General features: G+C 38.8%; 1 pseudogene; it reads right to left on the reverse strand.

Annotated features, from left to right (window-relative positions):
- Positions 1–12931: 12931 nt before the first annotated feature.
- On the reverse strand, positions 12932–19078 carry LOC113270049 (60S ribosomal protein L18a-like; annotated as a pseudogene).
- Between the last annotated feature and the right edge of the window lie 4621 nt (positions 19079–23699).

Raw genomic sequence — 23699 nt, forward strand, 5'->3', positions numbered from 1 at the left:
AAGTACAATGGCATAAGATTGAAATTTATTTTTTTCTCTCTGTAAGGTGACAAAGGTTTTTTGTTTTGTTTTGTTTTCTGTTTCTTATTTTATTGTTGGTCTGCTCTTGGTAGAAAATTATAAATAAAAGTGTTTATCTTCTCAGAAAAAAAAAGTTTCCTATGTTTTGTCTTTATTGGGTCTTTAATTACTTAGGAAAGCTAAATTTTCTCAACATTAAAAGAGCCAAATTATTCTGACAACTATGTAAACGTCTGTATTTGCCTTTAGTATCTCTAATTGCCACCTTGGTTAAATAGATAATTAAGTTCTAAGTTTTGTAATGACGTATTGTCATTGTAATGACCTTTCCTATTTAGGCATGTGCTTTAAAACCTTCTGATATTTTTAACAAAATTCTCAAAGTTCAAATTCTAAATGAAGTCTTTTTGACTAATTAGGCTTATTTATTTTGTATGTTAAATTATATCGGAAGCATTGCCAGAAAAGGGAGGATAAACCTTTTTAGGTTCTATTGCCTGAGTGAATGCTACAATTGTTCTAGAAATTAATGAAATTTCTGAAGTTTCATATGTCTATGTATACATTTCTTACTTATAACTTCGTTACATGTAATATTCTAATTATTGCTACTGAACTCTCATCAGATCTTTAACCATGGTCATTTTTGAGTCTTGTTGTTTACAGCTATTGTTCTAATGTTCTTACAAGTGTGTTTTATCTTCAAAAAGATTTATGGGGAGGACTTTTGCTGAACAAAGGTTTCTCTACCCTTAAGATCACAAAACTGAGCTGAATAAGAATTTCCAGAACTAAAGGAAAAACTCCATTCAAACAGAACAAGAATTACTAACATGGAACTGAATGAATCAAAGAAGATAATTATAGTTTTTCTGACTCCTGTTTAAAACATTGCTGACTCAGTTTGCCTGGGTGGCTCAATGGGTTAGCCGTCTGCCTTTGGCTGAAGTCATGATCCCAGGGTCCTGGGATTGAGTCCTGCATCCGCCTCCCTGCTCAGTGGGGAGCCTGCTTCTCTCTCTGCTTCTGCCTGTCAATCCCCCTGCTTGTGCTCTCTCTCTTTCTCTAACAGATAAATAAATAAAATCTTTAAAAAAAATTGCCGACTCTTATATTTGCTCTACCAGATTTAAAAAAAAATTATCATTTTCTCCCTACCTGATCCCTCCAGAATTCAGAAACTCTCAGTGACTATTCTTTCTTTCATGACAATTACAGTTGTTGTGAAAGTTCAACAAGAATCTGTTCTTCTTTTAACAGGACACCATAGGAAACTCTGGTTATATTACCAAGGCTTTAAGTGGAATGTCATATTTGAGAAAGACACACATAGACTCAGATGTGACCCAACAGCATTAACGAACTAAGGTTGACTTCATGCAGCCAATGAAGCCCCTTGGAAAAATTGGCCTGGTACCTTTAAAACAGCATCCCTGGGAGACTTCACAACCAAGTACTGAAGGTCACTTTGTGACAGGCTTAGGAATCTCAAGATATTTTGGGGACCACAAAAAAAAAGACAAAGTAACCCAAATCTATAGGTACTGCAAGCAAATCCGATGACAAGTACTTGGCTTAGACCTTTGCCTTGATGTAATAACATTGTATTATAGAAATCCCAGAAGGAGAAGAGAGGGAAAAAAGGGCAGAAGATTTATTTGAACAAATTATAGCTGAAAACTTCCTTAATCTGCAGAAGGAAACAGACATCGAAACCAAGAGTCACAGAGAATTCCCACCAAAATCAACAAAAGTCCATAAACACCAAGACATATCATAGTCAAATTTGCAAAATACACAGACAAGGAAAGAATTCTAAAAGCAACACAGGAAAAAAGTCTTCAGCCTGCAAGGGAAGACAAAGAAGGTTTGCAGCAGATCTATCTACAAAAATCTGGCAGGTGAGAAGAAAGTGGCATGATAAATTCAGTGTGCTGAATGGGAAAAATATGCAGCCAAGAATACTTTATCCAGAAAGTCTGTCATTCAGAATAGAAGGAAAGATAAAGGGTTTCCCAGACAAACAAAAACTAAAGGAGTCATGACCACTAAACTAGCCCTATGAGAAATATTACAGACTCTTGGAGTGGGAAAGAAAGACCAAAAGCAACAAAGACTAGAAAGGAAGAGAAAAAAGTCTCCAGAAACACCAACTTTACAGGTAACACAATGGCACCAAATTCATATCTATCAATAATCACTCTGAATGTAAATGGACTAAATGCACCAATCAAAGACATAGGATTACAATGGATTAAAAAAAAAAACATTTATATGCAGCCTACAAAAGACTCATTTTAGACCTAAAGACACCTGCAGATTGAAAGTAAGGGGGTTACAGAGCCATTTATCATGTTAATGGATGTCAAAAGAAAGCTGGAGTAGCCTTGACAAACTAGATTTTAAACCACAGACTGTAAAAAGAGATGAACAAGGGCACTATATCATAATTAAGGGGCCTATCCAACAAGAATATCTAACAATTTTAAATATTTATGCCCCCAACTTGGGAGCACCCAAATATATAAATCAATTAATAACAAACATAAAGAAACTCATTGATAATAATACAGTAATAGTAGGGGACTTTAACACCCCATTTACAGCAATGGACAGATCATCTAAGCAGAAAACCAACAAGGAAACAATGGCTTTGAATGACGCACTGGACTGCATTGACTTACAGATAAATGCAGAACATTTCATCCTAAAGCAGAATAGTTATTCTTTTCAAGTGCACATGGAACATTCTCCAGAATAGATCACATACTGGTTCGCAAATCAGCCCTCAAGAGGTACAAAAAGATTGCGTTCATACCATGTGAATTTTCAGACCACAACACTATGAAACTTGGAGTCAACCACAAGAACAAATTTGGAAAGACCACAAATACATGGAGGTTAAAGAACATCCTATTAAAGAATGTATGGACTAACCAGGAAATTAAAGAAGCAAGAGGGAAAAAAATACATGGAAGCAAATGAAAATGAAAACACAACAGTCCAAAATCTTTGGGATATAGCAAAGACGGTCCTAAAAGGGTATAAAGTATAAAGTCTGAAGCCAGTAGAAAAGGGGATTACAGCAAAATTAAATGATATAGAAACAAACAAATAAACAAACCAAAAAACAGTAGAATAGATCAATGAAACTAAGAGCTGGTTCTTTAAAAGAATAAATAAAACTGATACACCCCTGGTCAGACTTATCAAAAAGAAAAGAAAAACAATCCAAATAAATAAAATAAAGGATGAAAGAGAAGAGATCATAACCAAAACCAGAGAAACACAAAAAATTATGAGAGAACATTATGAAAAATTACATGCTGACACGATGGGTAATCTGGAAGAAATGGGTAAATTCCTAGAAACATACAAACTGCCAAAACTGAAATAGGAAGAAATAGAATATTAAACAGACCCAATAATGAGCAAAGAAATTGAATCAGTAATCAAAAATCTCCCAAAAAACAGAAGTCCAGGGCCAGATGGCTTCCCAGGGGAATTCTACCAGACATTTAAATAAGAGCTAATACCATGGCACCTGGGTAGCTCAGTCAGTTAAGCATCTGCTTTCAACTCAGGTCATGGTCCTGGTGTCCTGGGATTGAGCCCCACATCTGGGTCAGGCTCCCTGCTCTGGGGCGAGTCTGTTTCTCTGTCTGCTCCTCCTCCCTACTCATGCTCTTTCTCACTCTCTCACTCGCATGCTCTCTCTCTCTCATAAATAAATAAAATCTTTAAAATAAATTGTTTAAATGAGAGCTAATACCTATTCTTCTCAAACTGTTAAAAAAAAGGAAAACTTCCAAACTCATTCTACGAGGTCAGCACTACCTTGATTCCAAAACCAAATACCCTGCTAAAAAGAATTACAGGTCAATGTCCCTGATGAACATGGATGCAAAATTCTCAACTAAATACTAGCAAATCGAATCCAACAGTACATTTAGAGAAATATTCACCACAGTCAAGTGGGATTTATTACTGGGCTACAGGGCTCATTCAATATTTGCAAATCAGTCAACTGATACACCACATTAATGAAAGAAAGGATAAGAACCATATGATCTTCTCAATAGATGCAGAAAAAGCATTTGGCAAAATACAGCATCCATTCTTGATAAAAACCCTCAAAAAATTAGAGATAGATGGAACATACCTCAACACTATATATAAAGGCTATATAGGAAAGACCCACAGCTAATACCATTCTCAATGGGAAAAAAAAACAGGTCAAATATAAGACAAGGATGTCCACTCTCACCATTGTTATTTAAAATAATACTAGAAGTACTAACCTCAGCAGTCAGACAATAAAAAGAAATAAATGGCATCCAAATTAGCAAGGAAGAAATCAAGCTTTTACTATTTGCAGTCGACATGATACTCTATGTAGAAAACCTGGCAGACTCCACTAAAAAATTATAGGACTAATACACAAATCCAGCAAAGTTGCAGGATATAAAATCAGAAATGTAAAAACATTCCATGCTCATGGATTAGAAGAACAAACATTGTTAAAATGTCTATACTATCCAAAACAATCTACACATTTAATGCAATCCTTATCAAATTGCCACCAGTATTTTTCAGAGCTAGAACAAACAATCCTAAAATTGGTATGGAACCATAAAAGACCCCAAATAGCCAAAGCAATCTTTTTTTTTAAGATTTTATTTATTTATTTGAGAGACAGAGAGCATGAGATAGGGGGAGAGTCAGAGAGATAAGTGGACTCCCTACTGAGCAGGGAGCCCAATGCAGAGCTCAATCCTGAGACTCCGGGATCATGACCTGAGCTGAAGGCAGATGCTTAACAAACTGAGCCACCCAGGCTCCCCTAGCCAAAGCAATCTTGAAAAAGAAAAGCAGTGTGGGAGGCATCACAATTTCAGACATCAACCTATATTATAAAGCTGTAGTCATCAAGACAGTATGGTACTGGGATAAAAACAGACACATAGATTAATGGAACAGAATAGAAAACCCAGAAATGGACCCACAACCATATGGTCAAATAATCTTTGACAAAGCAGGAAAGAATATCCAATGGAAAAAAAAAGTCTCTTCAAAAAATGGTATTGGGAAAACTGGACAGCAACATGTGGAAGAATGAAACTGGACCATTCTCTTACACCATACACAAAGATAAACTCAAATGGGATGAAAGACCTAAATGTGAGACAGGAAACAATCAAAATCCTAGAGGTAAACTCAGGCAGCAACCTCCTCGATGTCAGCTGTAGCAACTTTTTACTAGACATATCTCTGGAGGCAAGGGAAACACAAGCAAAAATTAACTATTGGGACTTCATCAAGATAAAAAGCTTTTGCACTGCGAAGGAAACAATCAACAAAACTAAAAGGCACCACAGAATGGGAGAAGATATTTGCAATGGGAGAAGATATTTGCAAATGACATATTTCATAAAAGATTAGTATCCAAAATCTATAAAGAGCTTACCAAACTCAATACCCAAAAAACAAATAATCCAGTTAAGAGATGGGCAGAAGACATGAATAGACACTTTCCAAAGAAGATATCCAGATGGCTAAGAGACACATGAAAAGATGCTCAACATCACTCATCATCAGGGAAATACAAATCAAAACACAGTGAGATACCATTTCACACCTGTCAGGTGGCTAAAAGTAACACAAAAAGCAACAGATGTTGGTAAGGATGTAGAGAAAGTGGAACCCTCTTGCACTGTTGGTGGGAATGCAAACTGGTGAAGCCACTCTGGAAAACAGTATGGAGCTTCCTCCAAAAGTTAAAAATAGAACTATCCTACAATCCAGCAATTGCCCTATTAAGTATTTACATGAAGTATATAAAAATACAGATTCAAAGGGGTATATGCATCCCAATGTAATAGCAGCATTATTGACAATGCCAAACATGGAACAAGCCCAAATATCCACCGACTGATGAATGGGTAAATAAGTGGTGGTATATTTATACAATGGAATATTACTCAGCCATCAAAAAGAATGAAATCTTGCCATTTGCAAAGACGTGGATGGACCACCTCCTGACATGAGAAGACTATTGAATTGAACTGACCTAACTTACCTTGTGATAAAATATGGAGTAAGAGGTTTCTATATCTGTACATGAGAGTTCCAAAATAATGGCTCTATGAAGGATGAGGGCTCAACCTAGTGCTAGAGAGTATCTGCAGTTGGATGCAAGGCAGTTTCACTACTCCAATCCTGATCCAGTTTCCTTCAGCTTCACACAACTGATGTCCCTCTCTGCTGCCTCAGGAAGACTTTTCTCTGTCATGGGTCACCACCTGTGCTGAAATTCACAATTTCTCCACTGCTGCATCTGCAGAAAGCTAAACTGAATGCTTCATATGCAGAAGCTTATTAATCATGTAGAAAAGATCTCTTTTGCTGATGCCTTCACTAGGTAGCTCATCTCTTAACCAGGTCATTGGGAGAACTCTTGCTCAAAGTATTTTCTTTTGTCTTATATGTACAATAATCTCATGTTGATGTTTATATTGCTGCTTTGGCATAAGGATGCAAGCACCTCCCAGTACCTGGCTGTAGGGTCATCATGGAAGAATGGTGTGAAATTCACCCAATCCCCCCTGTCGTCAATAAGTTATATGAATAAAACTCTCTATAAACTGTATGAAGTCTCCTGCTTCATTTTTTTGGTCTTTTGAAGGATGCATTATGTCCCTGCTTTCCAACACATCTGTAAAATGTCTATTTTGTTTCCTATTCCACACAAACTTCTTTTAGTTAAATATCACCTAAAAAAGAGGATTCTAGCAAGGTGATCCATTTTTTTTAAGATTTACTTACTTACTTACTTATTTACTTATTTATAGCATGCACGAGCAGGGAGGGGGGGAGCAGAAGGAGAACAGACTCCCAGTTGAGTGTGAAGCCCACTTGGGGCTGGATCTCATGACCCTGTGATCATGACCTGAGCTGAAACCAAGAGCCAAAGACCTGACTGACTGAGCCACCCAGGCACCCCAACAAGGTGATCCACTTTTAACCATCTGATTAAAAATAATGGGCTATGAAATCTGATTTTGATTCAGTAAGAGCATTACTGCTTTGTACCAGTGTTCCAAATTGTGTAGTTCCTTTATATTGTATTTTATGGATCTCAGGAAAGCCCCTTTCCTTTAATATATGTCTGATACCATTTGAAGTATCAGTACTCAGTGTCCCTAATTCTTATAAAAACTTTTCAATGTAATATCATCAACTCCAAGTTCCATCTGAAGAAACTGAGGCCCAGATGTATTAGGCAGTTGTCTCAGGGACACCAGCAGTGTGTAGTTTTTGATGATTGTTTGGTAGTGGCATTCACCAACAGGGTTTGCCCAGATCCTAGCTCCATCCCTCAGGGGATACAGCTCACTGGGTAATGATTGTTAGAAAGAGAAAATCCTTCAAGGGTGCTGACTGGGGAGAGACTGATAGTAAAGGAATCTTCCAGCACCAAGCAGAAAACGTAATGAGGATTACTGTCTCAAAGAGGATCTGGTCTTGAGCACTGCCTTTTTATTGGTTCTTTGTGAGGTGATTTTTAGAGCGGAGTATCTACATCAAGGTATAATATAGATACCTATATCATACCTTCTCCTATCTCCTTTCTGGTGCATATCTCAAGAAAGTGCTGGAAAAAACAAATACAGATAAATGGAGAGGGAAGGTGTTCAAGGTTTAAAACACCTTATCTTATGGTAGATGGCCTCTCAGGAGGGATGGGCCTAAAACTTGGGAGTAGGAGGATTAGAAAAAAGGACCCAATTATGGATAGTTTCCTGAGACTCATAGATGGGATCTGATTAAATAAGCAAACATAATTATTTTGCTCTGTTCTCTGTAAATATATTTCATTCAAGGTCTTCAAAATATCTTCAGAAATAATTACTTAGAACCACCAAATTCTATGAATGAGAGATCATTCTATCCAAGGTGGGTTATTACTGAAGCACCAGGAAGACCTCACTGTAACTCTTTCACCCCCAGGACAATAATGACTCTAATCCCATTTATTCTATTTACTAAGGGCAGAAAAGGAATTGCACATGTGGAAGATTATATCTTTCCTCACTTTTCACCCCTCACTGTCTTTCTGCTTTCCAATTTAATTATTTAATTATTTCAAAGACTGTCATGTAGAAAGAACAAATGGTGTTAGTACTGGAACTGAGAGAAAAAGATAATTCAGTTACCACCTACTTGGTCCCACTTAGGCCAAGGATGCAAAGTCTTCTTAAGAGGAAGAAAGAAGGGAGCAAAGCCTTACAGGGTGATTAGAATGTGCCAGGCTCTTTTTACATGAGCAGGGACCCGTCTCTACTACCACCTTGAGAAAGAAGCAGCATTGAAATATCAAAAACAGTTGATCTTTTCTAAGCATGTGTGACAAATCTTGGTACCATTGAGGATAGGATCTTTAATATAAATTTTGATTTAATTAAAACATTTTTAAGCCGCTGTGCTGTTACAATTGCTTCTGGAACAGACACAGACATACCACTCCTTCAACACAAAGATAGACTATAAGGTGACTAAATAATGAGGCACTGCCTCTACTGTTTACCCTGAACCCAGAAATGAACTGCAGAGTTGGCACTGAGTCAGTGCTTCCAGTGATTAAAGGGTGTGCGGAAGAGCATGAGAGGAGCTCAGGTTTAACATGGCTGGATACATTCCTTCTCTCTGCTCTGTACACACATTGTACACACATTGACATTTTATCTAATCACATCTCTACCTTTACTTACGGTAACAGAGCAAACAAAAACACAAATTTAGAGTTTGAAAATAATCTCCAAGAGAAGACAGACTAGTTGTCAAATTCAACATTTTTGAATATTTGCTTATATTTTAAAAGAAGAATTCCACCACTGAGAATTACTCTATGAAAATTGTCTAAAATATAAAATGGGTTTTATACATCAAGATGTTAATTACATTATTTATAAAGGAAAAAGCTATAACACCCAGTGCACCATGCAATACCTATATATGGACCACAACTTCTTAATCCAGTCATCTGTTGAAGGGCATCTCAGTTCCTTCCACAATTTAGCTATTGTGGACAATGCTGCTATGAATCATTGAACTTTACATCAGAAACCAGGGATGTACTGTATGGTGACTAACATAATATAATTTAAAAAATTTTTTTAATTTAAAAAATAAAAAAAATTTATTTTAGAGTGAAAGTGAGTGGGGGAGGAGCAGAGGGAGAGGGAGAGAAGCAGGCTCCCCACTGAGTAGGGAGCGAGACACAGGGATTGATCTCGGGACCCTGGGATCATGATCTGAGCGGAAGGCAGATGCTCAACTGAGCCACCCAGGCACCCCAATTCGGTATTGTTTTAAATTGCACTATTCAATAAGCTGGGAAGCTGAGTATCTGTTGTTTATTGGTAACTCGTATTTCCTCTAAAAATTGCTTATATTCACTGCCCATTTTTAATGAGGATTTTAATCCTTTAAAATGTTCTTAAAAGCCAATTTATTGCATGTCTTTTAATTTCCTCTATGATGGATTTTCCCACCATATTAAATAATACATGCTCATTGTAAAATACATTAATATATAAGAAAGAAAAAAAAGGAGATGACTCTGAGATCAATTACATACTTATTGAATGAAATATTAAACCGTTGTTTAAAATTATCTGTGCAATGAATTTTAATATTATGGGAAATCTCTACATTATAATATTAGAGCAAAAGGAAAGCAATAGCTAAATAAAACATAAACCTATTCAGAATGAAAACCAAAAAAACAGAAAAAAATCAAATATTTGGAGAAGATTTTCTGTATGTGCTGGGAAGTTGAGGGTTTTTATCTCTTTTCTTTCTACATTTCTTGATTTTTAAGTAGTGGTTACTATAATTTTTTATAACTTAAACATTATGTAATAAATAGCAAAAAATAAAAATATTTTCCAAAATTATTGACAGACCTTCCCTCCCTTAAACTGAGCTGTCCTTTAGGATATGTTTTAGTCAGAATTGTATCCCCAAGACCCCAAATAGTGCTTTGAAAATAGTAGCTACTAAATATGGGTTTGCATGCTGAATTAATGGTTGGAAGGGATCACTCATGAAAAATCAAGTGGAGTCTCTCAACCACAAGCCATGAACAGCTGAATTTTAGAATAAAAGGGAGAGAAATAGCTATTAGTCTTTTAAAACGAAAACCACTCTAAAGCCTTAGGTTTCCCTATTCTAACTTATCATATTCCTACCTGTGGTAAGTAGATAGTCTGACACAAATGAAAGAAAGCTATTTGCTTTTAAGCTTAGTAAATACATTTTTACATAAGAAAGCCAAGAGATTTTGTTATCACCTTTCAGGTTCTGTATTTACCTAAGAGTCTAGTTTCTTGCTTAGATCTTAGTATTATAATCAGCCAATAACCCAATGGCACTGAATTATTAGCTATGTGTTTAAGGGTTGCTACATTCCATTAGGTTCTTTGTACAGGCGTATCTCCTTTTGCAGATATGTTTATTCACATTTATTGCACTTCACAAATTGAAGGTTTGTGCCAACCTTGCATCCAGCAGACCTATTGATGCCATTTTTCCAACACCACCTGCTTCTCTTGTCTCTGTTACATTTTGGTAATTCATTCAGTATTTCAAACTTCTTCATTATTATTATATTTGTTATGGTGATCTGTGATCAGTGATTATGCCTGGCTGAAAGCTCAAATGATGGTTAGCATTTTTTAGCAATAAAGTATTTTTAAATGAAAGTCTGTACCTTGTTTTTTTAGACATACAGCTATTGCACACTTAATAGACTACAGTACGGCGTAAACATCATTTTTGTATTCACTGAAAAACCAACAAATTTATTTGACTCATTTTTAGTGCAATATTCACTGCATTGCAATATTCTGGAACTGAACCCACAATATCTCCAAGGTATGCTTACAATACAAAGTGGTCTTTCCTCTCATCATGCAAAATCTAAATCAAAAGGCAGTAGGTAATCAGCAGAGATTTATTAGGTCCAAACAAACTGATTCACCATTTGCATAATCAACTTACTTAACAAGCAGACAAGGGCTTACTCAGTACAAAGGACTTAGAAGAGCACTTCATCATCCAGAGAGAACAAGGACAGACATTGTCCATCTTTATGTCTAATCCTTTAATTTCTGTGTTCCATTGCTGACCCACACTCTCCCCAACCCTCCATCTAGTATAAGAAAATAAAATTAAGATCCAATATTATGTATTCCTTGACATCTGGGAAAAAACAAGAGGGCCTAGATTAGTCTAAACACGAGTTTCCCTTTCCATGTTTCCATGGACCAGGGCCCCTAGTTAAATACCAGTCTTAATTACAGGCCCAGGCCCAGTTCCTGCTTACCTCCTGAATAGCAGGCTTCAATTCCTTGACAACTCACAAGAATTACTCAAGCCATCGACATGTTTCCATGGGAACCGAGGAGTACCTCATCTCCTTGATACTACAGGCCTACCTCTCACAGTCCCTGGTTCACTCTGTTCCCAGTTGCAATCCTCAGATGTTTGGGTGTAACATGCATGGCATGGGCATCAACCAACCCTGGGCTGTGAGTATATGTGATACAAACTGTTGCTGATCTCATCTGTCTGGCGTAGGGGGATGTGTGTTCAGCCAGCCCCGTAACTAGGGCAGGAATTGCTCCTTCGTGGGTGGGGTAAATAGTAAGCATTAAGCACCCCAACACAGATACCTCCAGTAACATTTACGTGTCCTCGGCCTTGAGAAGTATTCTGTTTATATCTGCTTTGATTAATTATGTTTTTATTTTACAGTTAAACTCCCTTAGGGAAATCTTATTCATTCCTCTTATTTATAATCAGGGATAGAGGAGGTTTCTTATGTTTACTCGTGGTCTGCCTACACATGAAAATCCAGAGTGATTAAAAAATCTTCACCATCTCTATTAAACTCAACTCCATCCATTGCAATGACTTTCAGACTGAGTAGGATCCGGAGTCCGATGCTCTGCATTCATTCTTCTGTCCCTTCTGATCTTTGACCTTATCTTCTTGCTTGTTCTAATCTAGCCACACTGGATTATTTCATATTCCTTGAATATGTCAGAATATTCCTTGAATATGCCTACCTCAGCATTTACTTTGACTGTCACTTTTTCCTAAAATGTGCTTCCCTCAGATATCTGCCTGAATGATCACCTAGTTCAAATATTTGGTCTAATGTCGCCTTCTCAGTGAAAGGTAACCTGACCGTAATTTCCATTTTTCTCTTCTTTAGCACAACCTATCCCCTTGCTGTTTTATTTTCTTCCATTGCAATTATCAAACACTAGCATTCTACAGTATGCATTTGTTTAATTATTTATTCATTTTTACAGTCTGTCTCTCGCCCACTTGAACCTTAAGTTCCATAAGGGCATGCAATTGTTCAGAAAGTTAGCCCGAGCACTTATAACTGTGTAAATATTTGTGAATTTTTGTTAAATGAGTACATTTAGATTAAGGATTTTAAAAAGTTTTTGTAGTAAGAATTTTTTCATTTATTAACATAGAATTCTGATATATATTTTTAACTTTAGAAAAGTTTTCAGTAATTCATTTGAGCCTCATTACACACTATTAGCAGGAAATCCATCATATTCCTCTCATATCCTAAAAATCATTCAATAACTCTTACAGTTTTACACAGTTGAAAGAATGGCATACCCTTCCAAAATATTAGGCATAGAATGAGGATTGGATTCTGATTGGTCTGTTATTGCAATTTTATTGTTACTGAACTGAAACTGGTCCATACTGTGGAAGTACTTTTAGAGGCCTTGCACCCTCCCTAGGCTATGATGGTATCCCAAATAGGGTACTAAGGTTCTTAAATCATGTTGACTTTGCTGCTGTTCACACTGGCTCATTTATTCCAGAGAGGCTTAGATCTAAAGGGATAACAGCTCTCTACTGCTTTATACCTAGTCTTTTCAATCAAACTTATATCTTTGTCTAAAGCCCAGTAGTCCAGCTTAAATTTTCTTTTCCCATTTGTTATTTCATTCAGAGGCCTGGAACCTTCCCGAAGTTGCCTCACCCAATTGTAGAGGCTGGCAAGTCCACAATCTTCAGGGTATGCCAGCCAGCTGGAGATCCAGAAAAGCTGATGTTAGCTCAAGTCTGAAAGTCTGAAAGCAGTCTACTGGTAAAATGCCCTCTCTCTCAGCCCTCTGTTGTTCTTTTTTTTTTTTTTCTAGGAAGGCCTTTAACAAATTGGACGAGGGCCACACATATTATGGTGAGTAATCTGCTTTACTAAAGTCTATTGATTTAAGTGTTAATCTCATCTAAATATTTAATGTCTTCACAGAAACAGAATATTGTTTGACCAATATCTGGGTACTATGGCCTAGCCAGGTTGACACATACAATTAATCATCACAGGACATATAGATTGGGATTTGACTCTTTCTTCCTAGGAAATCCAGGGCTCTTTATTTAAATTATCACTTTCTCCATAGAGATCTACTGCATACCAAATGAGTATTGCAACTTTTTGACCATCAAAAAAAGAGAGAGAGAAAAAAAGACCTTGTTATATATGAATCCGCTAATACTAGAAAAATGTGTGCCCTGCATTTGCATACCAAAGAAGGACCCCCCAAGTGATCCTTTGTAGGACAAAGAGGAACAGTTTCTCTGGATTAGAAATCCTGAACCCATTCTACAAAGGGCAATAATGCCTGAAGATGTGGCAGGGTAATAAAAATGAACTATAAACACCTAGAATTAAAATCAAAATGCTGATTGCAATTCCTGAGTCAATGCTTTTTGGGTAGTCTCTCAGACCCATATTTTCATCTTTTCACCAGGTGGGATCACGTAAGCCAGGAGGAACAAAAACCCTGAGGCTAATGGTTGTGTTCTTACTTTCAGACAAACTAGATGGAAGAACATTGTTTGACAAGAGTAACATTTAACCAACTTACTATGTATAACTAAGTCATTTTACAAATTCTGTTCTGTGTCACATGCCTCCGGGTTTATAAGAAGTGCTCAGTATGGTTGATAGGATTAAAAAATAGGACAAGCTTGGCAATCTTACTGATTTCTGTCACAACTTAACCAAGCAAAGTTGTTAACCCATGCTCTTATCAATATGTGCTCAGTTATACACTACATATATGAATGAAAACCATCTAATTATTCATATATTCAATTAATTTTGGATTGAGTAGATGGAGATCTGCTTAACAGGTCAAGAACGAAACCATATCTGAGAGTGGCTTAAGAAGAGAGAAAGTAAATGTAACTAAATGTCAAGGAACTGAGAGAAAAGTGTTTGAAGAAAGTAAAATTTAGAATATAACATGTATGTTGTTGGTTAATTTTTTGTGTCACCTTGGCTGCCATAATGCCCACATATTTGGTCAAATATTCTGGATGTTTCTATGAAGGTGATTTGATGAGGCTTACATTTAAATCAGCAGACTTTTTAATTTTATTTATTTATTTGACAGAGAGAGAAAGAGAGCACAAGTAGGCAGAGCTTCAGGCAGAGGGAGAGGGAGAATCAGGCTCCCCACTGAGCAGAAAGCTTGATGTGGGCCTCTCGATCCCGGGACCCGCAGATCATGACCTGAGCTGAAGGCAGACACTTAACCAACGGAGCCACCCAGGCGCCTCTAAATCAGCAGACTTTTTTTAAAAGCACTTAATTGAGGCATGATTGACTTGAGAAAAGATATACATATTTAATGTACACAAGTTGATGAATTTGGATATAAGTATACACCTGTGAAATCATCACCACTATCCAGGCCCTAGACATACCTAACTCCTCCTAAAATTTCCTCCCACCCTCTTTATTATTATTACTACTGTTTTTTGGTTTGGTTTGGTTTTTCCCCCGAGGAGTTTATTTGAACAAGGAGGCTCATGTAAAAGAAGGTGTTGGGACTCGTGGTGGTGAAGCGTGGCTGGTGCTGACAATGTGGGATTCAGGGGCGCAGAGGAACTTGATCTCGGAGTCGTGGAACCTCTTGACGGCTGATCTGCGGCACTTGGTGTCTGCAATCGCCTCCACCTTGATGATCTGGATCTAGTGGGTCCCTGGTGCGGTGCAGGATGCCCATGTTTCAGTAGCACCAGGTGACAGCGCCTGCAGTGGTCAGGTCCGGGCTCTCCCAGTAGATGTGTGGGTGCCCCTGGGGGAGTCAGAGCGTAGCCACGTGAAGTTCTTCACCCGCAAGGGGGACTTCTTGAAAACCTGTCCACAGTAGACAATTCCCCCTGCAGACTTCATCTTCTTCAGCAGAGACACAAAGTACCAGAACCAGGACTTGGTGACAACATGACGAGGTACAAAGATTCGCCTGCAATAGAGGACGGAGTGCCATATCTGGGGGTGGGCAGGCAGCACCCCACCACTTTGTACTCTTGCAGTGTGTTCCAGGCCTTCAGGGCTCACTCTCCACTCTCACCACCACCCACGAAAGGTCCCCCTTTTATTATTAGCATCATTATTGTTATTATTATTTTATGTAAGAAGACTTAAGATCTATTCTCTTAGTAAATTTTAAGTATATAATACTGTATTGTTGGTTGTGGGCACTGGTCTTTATAGATTTTTTATAATTTATTTACCTTGTATAATTTTATAATTTATTTACCTTATATAATTGAAATTTTGTACCCTTTGACTATCAACTCCCTGTTTCCCCTCCCTCCCACCCCAGTACCAACATTCTACTCTCTGCTTCTATAAGTTTGACTATTTTAGATTCTACATGTAAATGAGATTATACTGTATTTGTATTTCTGTGTCTAACTTATTTTACTTAACCTTCTCCAGGTCCATCCATGTTGTCATAAATAGCAGGATTTCCTTCTTTTTTAAGGCTGAAAATTACTATATCGTATGAATATACAAAATTTTCTTTGTCCATTCATCCATCGGGGACATTTAGGTTGTTTCCACACATTGGCTATTGTGAATAAGGTTTCAATAAACACGGGAGTGCAGGTGTCTCAAGATTCTGATTTTGATTCCTTTGGATAAATACCTAGAAGTAGGATTGCTAGGATGGCCTAAGAGTTCTATTTTTAATTTTCTGAGGAACCTCCATACTGTTTTCCTTAGTGGCTACACCAATTCACATTTCCACGACTGTTGTACAAGGGCTCCCTTTTCTCCACGTTTTCACCAGTACTTATTATCTCTTGTTTTTTGATGATAGTCATTCTAACAAATGTGAGGTGATACCTTCTTGTCCTTTTGATTTACATTTCCCTGATGATTAGTGATGCAGAGTACATTTTCATGTACTTTTTGGCCATTTGTATTCTTTGAAAAATGTCTGTTCAGGTCCTTTGCCCATTTTAATTATATTGTGTGGGTTTTGCTACTGAGTTGTATGAGTTCCTTATGTTTTGGCTATTACCCCTTATATGATTTGTAATTATTTTCTCCCATTCTTAAGTTGTCTTTTTTTTTTTTTAAGAGAGGTAGAGAGAGAGAGAGAATGGAGGGGCAGAGGGGGAGAATCTTAAGCAGACTCCATGCCCAGCGTGAAGCCCAACTGGGGCTTAATCTCACAAACCTGGGATTATGACCTGAGCCAAAAATCAAGTCAGATGCTTGATCAACTGAGCCACCCGGATGCCTCCTATAGGTTGCCTTTTTGTTTTTGTTGAGGGGAGTCATCAAAATGATGCTGATGAAAGTTGGAAGTTTTGGGTTTGTGAGAGAATGGCTAAGAAAGAATTCTTGAGACGTTTTTGGTGCAAAAAGGTGATTTTATTATACCACAGGTATAGGACCTGTGGGCAGAAAGAGCTGCACTGGATTGTGAGGAGTGACTGATTACAGACATTTTAATTAGTGGGGGTTAGGGATAGCAAGTCTCTAAGGAATTTGGAAGCAATGCTTTCAGGACCTCGAGGGCCTAGCTGCTAAGATATGGTTACTTTTAATCTTTAATAAAACATAAACTTTAAGGCACTAAGGCAGCCATAAGTTCCTTGAGGAAAGTCACATTCTGCATGTTTCAGCTATCTATCTGTGGACTATAAGTTATAGGGAGACTTAATTTAAGCTATATTTCTCTTGCCTTTGTTTCCCTCATCATTGTGGCCACTTGATCTGTGAACTGAACCCAGGCTCTTGGAGGCTCCTAACCCCCTCCCTTGTCCTTGGAATATGGGTTACACTTGCCTTTCCTGATCCCATAGACTGATCCAAGGACATATAGCCTTGAGATAGTGATATGGTGTGGAAAACACCTGCATGGTACACATGACTGAACCCAGTTAAGGCCTCTTCATGAACCTTAAGATTTGGTAGGCAGGTGCATCCTTTTGTCTTGCTGTCACCCAAGACAAACCTCCTATGCTTCTTAAAACTGCCACCAACCAACACAGAGTGGCCTGCCTCTTTCTCTGGCCTCTCCCTGCCCTCTTCATTTGGGATCCAGTTTCAGATTCTACCAGAAGCTCCCAAAGAGATTATGAACCAACAACTGCCGAGACTGCCAGGAGACGAAAGAAATGGGAATAAGGCATCCTCAGGGGCAATCCCAAATTGGCCATTGATCTCTATGTGGGGAGGGGTGACCTGTACATTAGATGCTTGTGGATTACCATATGAGTACAGGGGCACTTCCCCAAACACCAGCTGGCCTCGTGCATTTGTTGGAGGAACTACACGTACATAGCACACTGCGGCAGGAGAGGGAAGCACATGGTAGCTGCAGTGGGTTGACCTCAACTGTGGGCAGTTCAGCCGGCCACCAATGCCCAACTGAGGGCTGAAGCTCAGGTCAGAAAGTTAGAAGATGAGCTAATGTTAGAGAAGGATGTATAAGTGTCCACAAGCCTGCCAGTTTGGAGGCTGACAGACAAGGTGGGAGGGCAGGATAATGAATTAGAGCTCTTAACGTACTGTTTTGTAAAGCTAGGAGGGGCCCAAATGCCTGGATTTAAATTCCAGGCACTTGTGATGATGCTGGATTAAAATGCTAAAAGGTGGACCCTCTGAGAAAGTGAAGAAAATGAAGAAGAGGGTATTGTAATTGATGAGGAAACAGCTGAAATGGCCCAGGCTTTCTGAACCCTCATACAAAGGAAAACATTAAAATAGTAATTACCCCCAAATTCATAAGAGAAAACTTGCATTCTTTCTCTGTCTTTTAAGGTTGTAAATCTTTTCTTGTCTTTGAAATGTAAACACCCCAGAATATAACAAAAACATTGCCCACAGAGATTTAAGAAAACGAAGGGGGGAGAGAGGCCTCTTACAATACAGACTGCTTATAGAAGTGCCTTTGCCAATTCATTGTAATGCACTCTGCTACAACAGCTAACTAAATACCAAATGCACATACGTGGTCCAAAAGAGACTTGGATGGCTAGAAGCTGTGTTTTTAATCCTTTTGTTTTTTAGCGAGTGCTGGAAGAGGTCATTGAGAAGACATGACCACAAATTGACCCTCGAGCTGGACCCATTCCATTTCATTTTTCCTAGTATAATGTCAGTCATAATTTTAAAATGTATGTATGTATGTCGCAGAAATAATCAAATTCGTTTGTCAATTGTATTATAACAAACTCACACCATATCTTCAATTGTGGCCATTTTTGAGTCTTTGGTCATTTGCAGACAACTATGGTTTTACTCTGGTGCTTTGGCAAAAAAATGTGTTCCTCCAACAGTGCTTCATCTTCAGACATTCATGAAAACAACTTTGACAAGTACAGGTTTCTGATAACTAAGATCAATTTGCCTTCATGTGGGAGAGACAGTGATAAATCTTTCAAGTGCTCCCTCAAGGCTACCTGCAGAGCTCCACAATATGTCATGGGATGGCAGCTAGCGGCCCATCCTTGTTCTCCTTTCCCACATCAGTAAAATGGGCGCATTACATTGATAGTATAAAGTTAACAAGTGAAGACTTGCCTCTGTTGCAGGACACCCTGAAGGCTTTACTGGAACATCTGTGAGGGAGAAGCCAGGCAATAAACCTGTGAAAAATTCAAGGCCCAGGCACCACTGTAAAGTTTTGGGAGTCATCTGGTCAGATAAGATGGGTGTTGTCCCAGAAGTTGTGATTGATCAGGTACAAGCCCATCCAACCCTTAAGAATGTGAAAGAGGTGCAAGCCTCTGTAGGGATTTGGGGGTTTCAGAAGACTTTTAATCCCTACCTGGCACAGTGCCCCCATCCCTTGTGCTGCCTGATAAAGAAAGGGCATGTGTGGGACTGAGGATCAGAGCAACAAGCTGCCTTTGAGAAGGCAAAAAATACTAGTAAAGTAGATTAAAGTTCTGGACATTTCCTAAGTGTGGGCCACTATTTGAGTGAATTGTGTCTATGAATTTAGAAGGTATGGGTCAGACCCTGTGGTAGACATTATAAGGGAAAAATGTCCCTAGAATTGTGGTCCAAGCTCTAGAAGGGGGAAGAAACCTTGGCAGTATATGTGGAACTCCCCCAGCTAAAAGCTTTCACACAGCAGTCAGTGGGCTGAGCTCAGAGCTGTCTGGCTGGAGACTGATCACTCATGAGCCCTTTATCCTTTGCACTGGTAGTTGGGCTATTCTAAAGGGATTAACCCTATTTATGGCTTGGACAATAGAAAATGGGAGTGGATGATCATAAATAAGCCCTTGTGGGGGCCAGATATGTGGAAAAACATTGGTGTCCATCTGTAAGAGCCTAAGGCAGCCAGACCTCAATATTCCTCATGTCCCAGCTCATAAGACACTGACAGCCTCTGGTAATCAGGAAGCGGATGCTTCACATGGGTATGAGCCCTAGCTATTGACCCTTCAGTAGATACAGTAGATTAGGTACATAAAAGGAGCAACTACCATGGTGTCTAAATAAGATGGCATATTGCCAAGGATGCCAGTTGCCCTTGGTTAATGCAGTAGCAGCATGTCTTGTGTGTTTTAAACAGTGCCCAAAGAAACTACCAAAAGAATCTCGAATTCCCAACCAATGAGGGGTTGGCAAATTGATTATATTGGCCCCCTCCCTCTGAGTAAGGTTTCTAAATATGCCTTGGTTTGTGTGGACACTGCATCTGGACTAACCTAAGCTTTCCTTATTACTGTGCAAACCAGACTGCTACCATTAGGTGGTTAAAAAAATGAAATAAAATCTATGGATACCGTCACTGACAAGACAGTCCTTAGGGAACACATTTCAAAAGCCATGGCATGCAAGTCTGAGCAAAAGAACATGACATTGAATGTTGGTTTCATCTCCCCTATTAGCCCACGAACTAAAGGGTTGGTAGAAAAGAAAAATGGAAAATTAAAGCAGTAGATTAAATTATTAACACGTAAAACCACCTTGGCCAGATAGACTGAAGTATTGTCCCAAGTTTTAATACATTTGAATGATCAACTAGTAGATCCTGTTTCCCCGTATGACAGACAGGGGACCCCTGCCAAGGCACCCAATACTGTGAAAGTATGGAAGTTGTGGGAAACAGCCATTCCCCTTATTCTCACCATAGATCAACATATTATGCTACTGAGAGCGCACTGGAATTTACAATGGGATGTCCTGGTGAGACAGGTGAGTTACTTCACATCTCTGGCTGAAGGGGAACTACTCAATCTCCACTAGGATCCCATTGTCCTTCTTCAAGATGGACCTGTTAAAATGTGTTATACTTGAAATGGAGCACGCACCATTGTAAGAGGGGGGGGAAGGTGGGGGCCCTGGTCTGGCATAGCCTACCCCCCGGCCGATTGATCTCTTTATGCCTGAAAATGGTGCCTCCCCCAGCTAACATGTATGGTATGTAAAACCAGGTCAGGTTCCTAAAACTACCTCCCTCCCTCTTTTCCAGGCCAGGTGGATACTACTCTCCACTAGTACAATCATTTGGCAGCCATCTTTGTCTCCTCGATTGGCCTGGAGGACATTATAGCACACGTGGAAGCCTTTACTAAATTCACTGAACAAGCCTTAGCTGATAGCCAATAAAACCGATCCTTAAAGAACAACAAAATGCCTCTCACGAGAAAAGCTATCTTCCATAAGAGCCTAAGACTTTATTATTCCCTCTCAAAGAGGCATCTGTGCCATTATCCAGACAGAATGTTATGTGTTCATGCCTGACGAATCTGCTAATGTATCTTTTTATTAAATCACATGAGGACACAAGTAAACACCCTGAATGACCTGACCTTCAGTTTGGGGGACTTGATAAATCAGTGGTTCAGATCATGGGGCTCTGAATGGAAAAAGTTGTCACTGATTTTGGGAATCACGGTCTAATCTATGTTTTCTTTTATATGTGCCTGATTTGTGGCTGTAGCAGCTGCCTCCAGTGCAACCAGGTGGCCATCAAAAGAGCCACTTCCGTGCTAGTGAAACCCATTGCTGACCACGCAGGGCCCATTGAGGATGAGGGGAGCATGTGAGATTGTAGGAGCTGGTCGCAAGAGGTGGAATGTTGGGGGAGGTCATTGGAAAGGTGACTTTTAAGATTTGGAGGGGACTGGTGCAAGGATCCATTTGTCTACCTGCTGCCCCAGACAAGTCTTGCATGCAAGTTTCCTTTACTTCTTAAAACTGCCACCACCTACCCACATGGACAGGCCTGCCTCTTTCTTTGATCTCTCCCTGCCCTCCATGTTCAGGGGCCAGTTTTCTTTCTTTTTTTTTTTTTTAAAGATTTTATTTATTTATTTGACAGAGATAGAGACAGCCAGTGAGAGAGGGAACACAAGCAGGGGGAGTGGGAGAGGAAGAAGCAGGCTCATAGCGGAGGAGCCTGATGTGGGGCTCGATCCCATAACGCCGGGATCACGCCCTGAGCCGAAGGCAGACGCTTAACCGCTGTGCCACCCAGGCGCCCCAGGGGGCCAGTTTTCTGATTAGACCCAGGAAGCTCCTGAGGAGGTTACAAACCAACAATGTTGATTGTTTATTTTGCTATGCAGAAGGTTTTTTTTTTTTAGTTTGCTGTAGTCCAACTTATTTATTTTTGCTTTTGTTGAAGGTGCTTTTGGTGTCACATCCAAAAAGTCATCACCAGGACCAATGTTAATGAGCTTGCTCCCTATGTTTTCTTCTAGGAGTTTAATGGTTTCAGGTCTTATACATGTCTTTAATCCTTTTTGAGTTAACTTTTTTGTTTCTGGTATAAGATAAGGGTCCAACTTCATTCTTCTGCATGTAATTATCGAGTTTTCACAACACTCGTTATTGAAGAAGATAAGCTTTCCCCAATGAGTATTCTTGATTCCTTTGCCAAATAGTAGTTGACCACTTATGTGAGGATTTATAAGTGGATTACACTGGAATTACTGATTATAAGGGGTTACACGTATGGAAACATCTAAAGAGGGGTCCCTGGGTGGCTCAGTTGGTTAGGTGTCAGTCTCCTGATTTCAGTTCAGGTTGTGATCTCAGAGTCATGAGATCAAGCCCCACATCAAGCTCCACACTCAGCACAGTGTCTGCTTGAGATTCTCTCTCCTTCTCCCTCTGCTCCTTCTTCCACTCTCTAAATAAATTAACTAATTAACTAATTAATAAAAATAAAAATAATTTTAAAAAAGAAACGTCTAAAAAATATTGGCAGCTAGTAAATAAATACACACATTATGAAAAGGATCTTCTCCAAGAAAAAAACAGCAAAGTAACCTGCTCTAGGTGAGGGACTTGAGGAACATGTTGGTTGTTGGGATCCGTCAATCTGCAGTGCAGTTCCATCAACATGCATATTAGGAAACACCAGAATTGGAAGGATATCTTTCCATCCAAGCTGAATATAGATAAAATAACCAACTAGGAATTGATGAAAATATGTGCAGAATTAAGGCAATGGAACATTACTCTCAAATTTAATAAAAAAGCATGAATGTTAAAATAGTTTTATGGAAGGTATATAAAACAATTTAGGAGGCATCTGTTGCCCTCCAAAATGTATTTCTTTAAAATGTCTGGATAGCAGGAAGAGAAAGGCATAAGAAGGAACCACACTTAAACATTCAAAGAGAGCTGCCTAATGAGACAAATGTGTAAGATGGCAATGTGAGCCTAAGGACCTAATCTTTCTGCTCCAGACACTCCAAGTCCCCTGGAGATACACAGAACGCAGTGTAGTTCGGATGTCCTGCAGGACAGTTGCTGCACCGCTGCTGGTCTCACTGGTGGCAATTATTCAAGAGCTATAGATAAAGAGGTCTTCCATTTAGACTATGAGAGCAATATGTCTAAAGTTTTGTGCTTTTTGCTCAAATTGGCTTGGATCATATCATTACAATTTTGAAAATTCATCTACACAGTCATTTTCCAGAGCACATGCTTATTCCTGGCAGGTTGGGTCAGAATGGGTTCTATGCCACTTCACATAGACAAAGACAAAATTATGTATATATACCTATATATTAGTATACATGTGCTAGTGTGTGGCTGTGGTGTGAAGAGGAAGAATTATAGATAATTAGATAGCTAGATCGCTAGATGATAGCTAAATAGCCAGATGTCATACATATGATAGATGATAAATAGATGACGATAGATGGATAGAGAGAGAAATAGATGATGATGATGATGATGATGATGGAGATAGATAGATAGATAGATAGATAGATAGATAGAGAGGTCCATATATAATATACAAATTACCAATATCATGAACTTACTGGTAATTTGTATTTTCTTT

The sequence above is a fragment of the Ursus arctos genome, unplaced genomic scaffold (assembly GCF_023065955.2).
Source record: "Ursus arctos isolate Adak ecotype North America unplaced genomic scaffold, UrsArc2.0 scaffold_11, whole genome shotgun sequence".
In the NCBI taxonomy this organism is placed as follows: Eukaryota; Metazoa; Chordata; class Mammalia; order Carnivora; family Ursidae; genus Ursus; species Ursus arctos.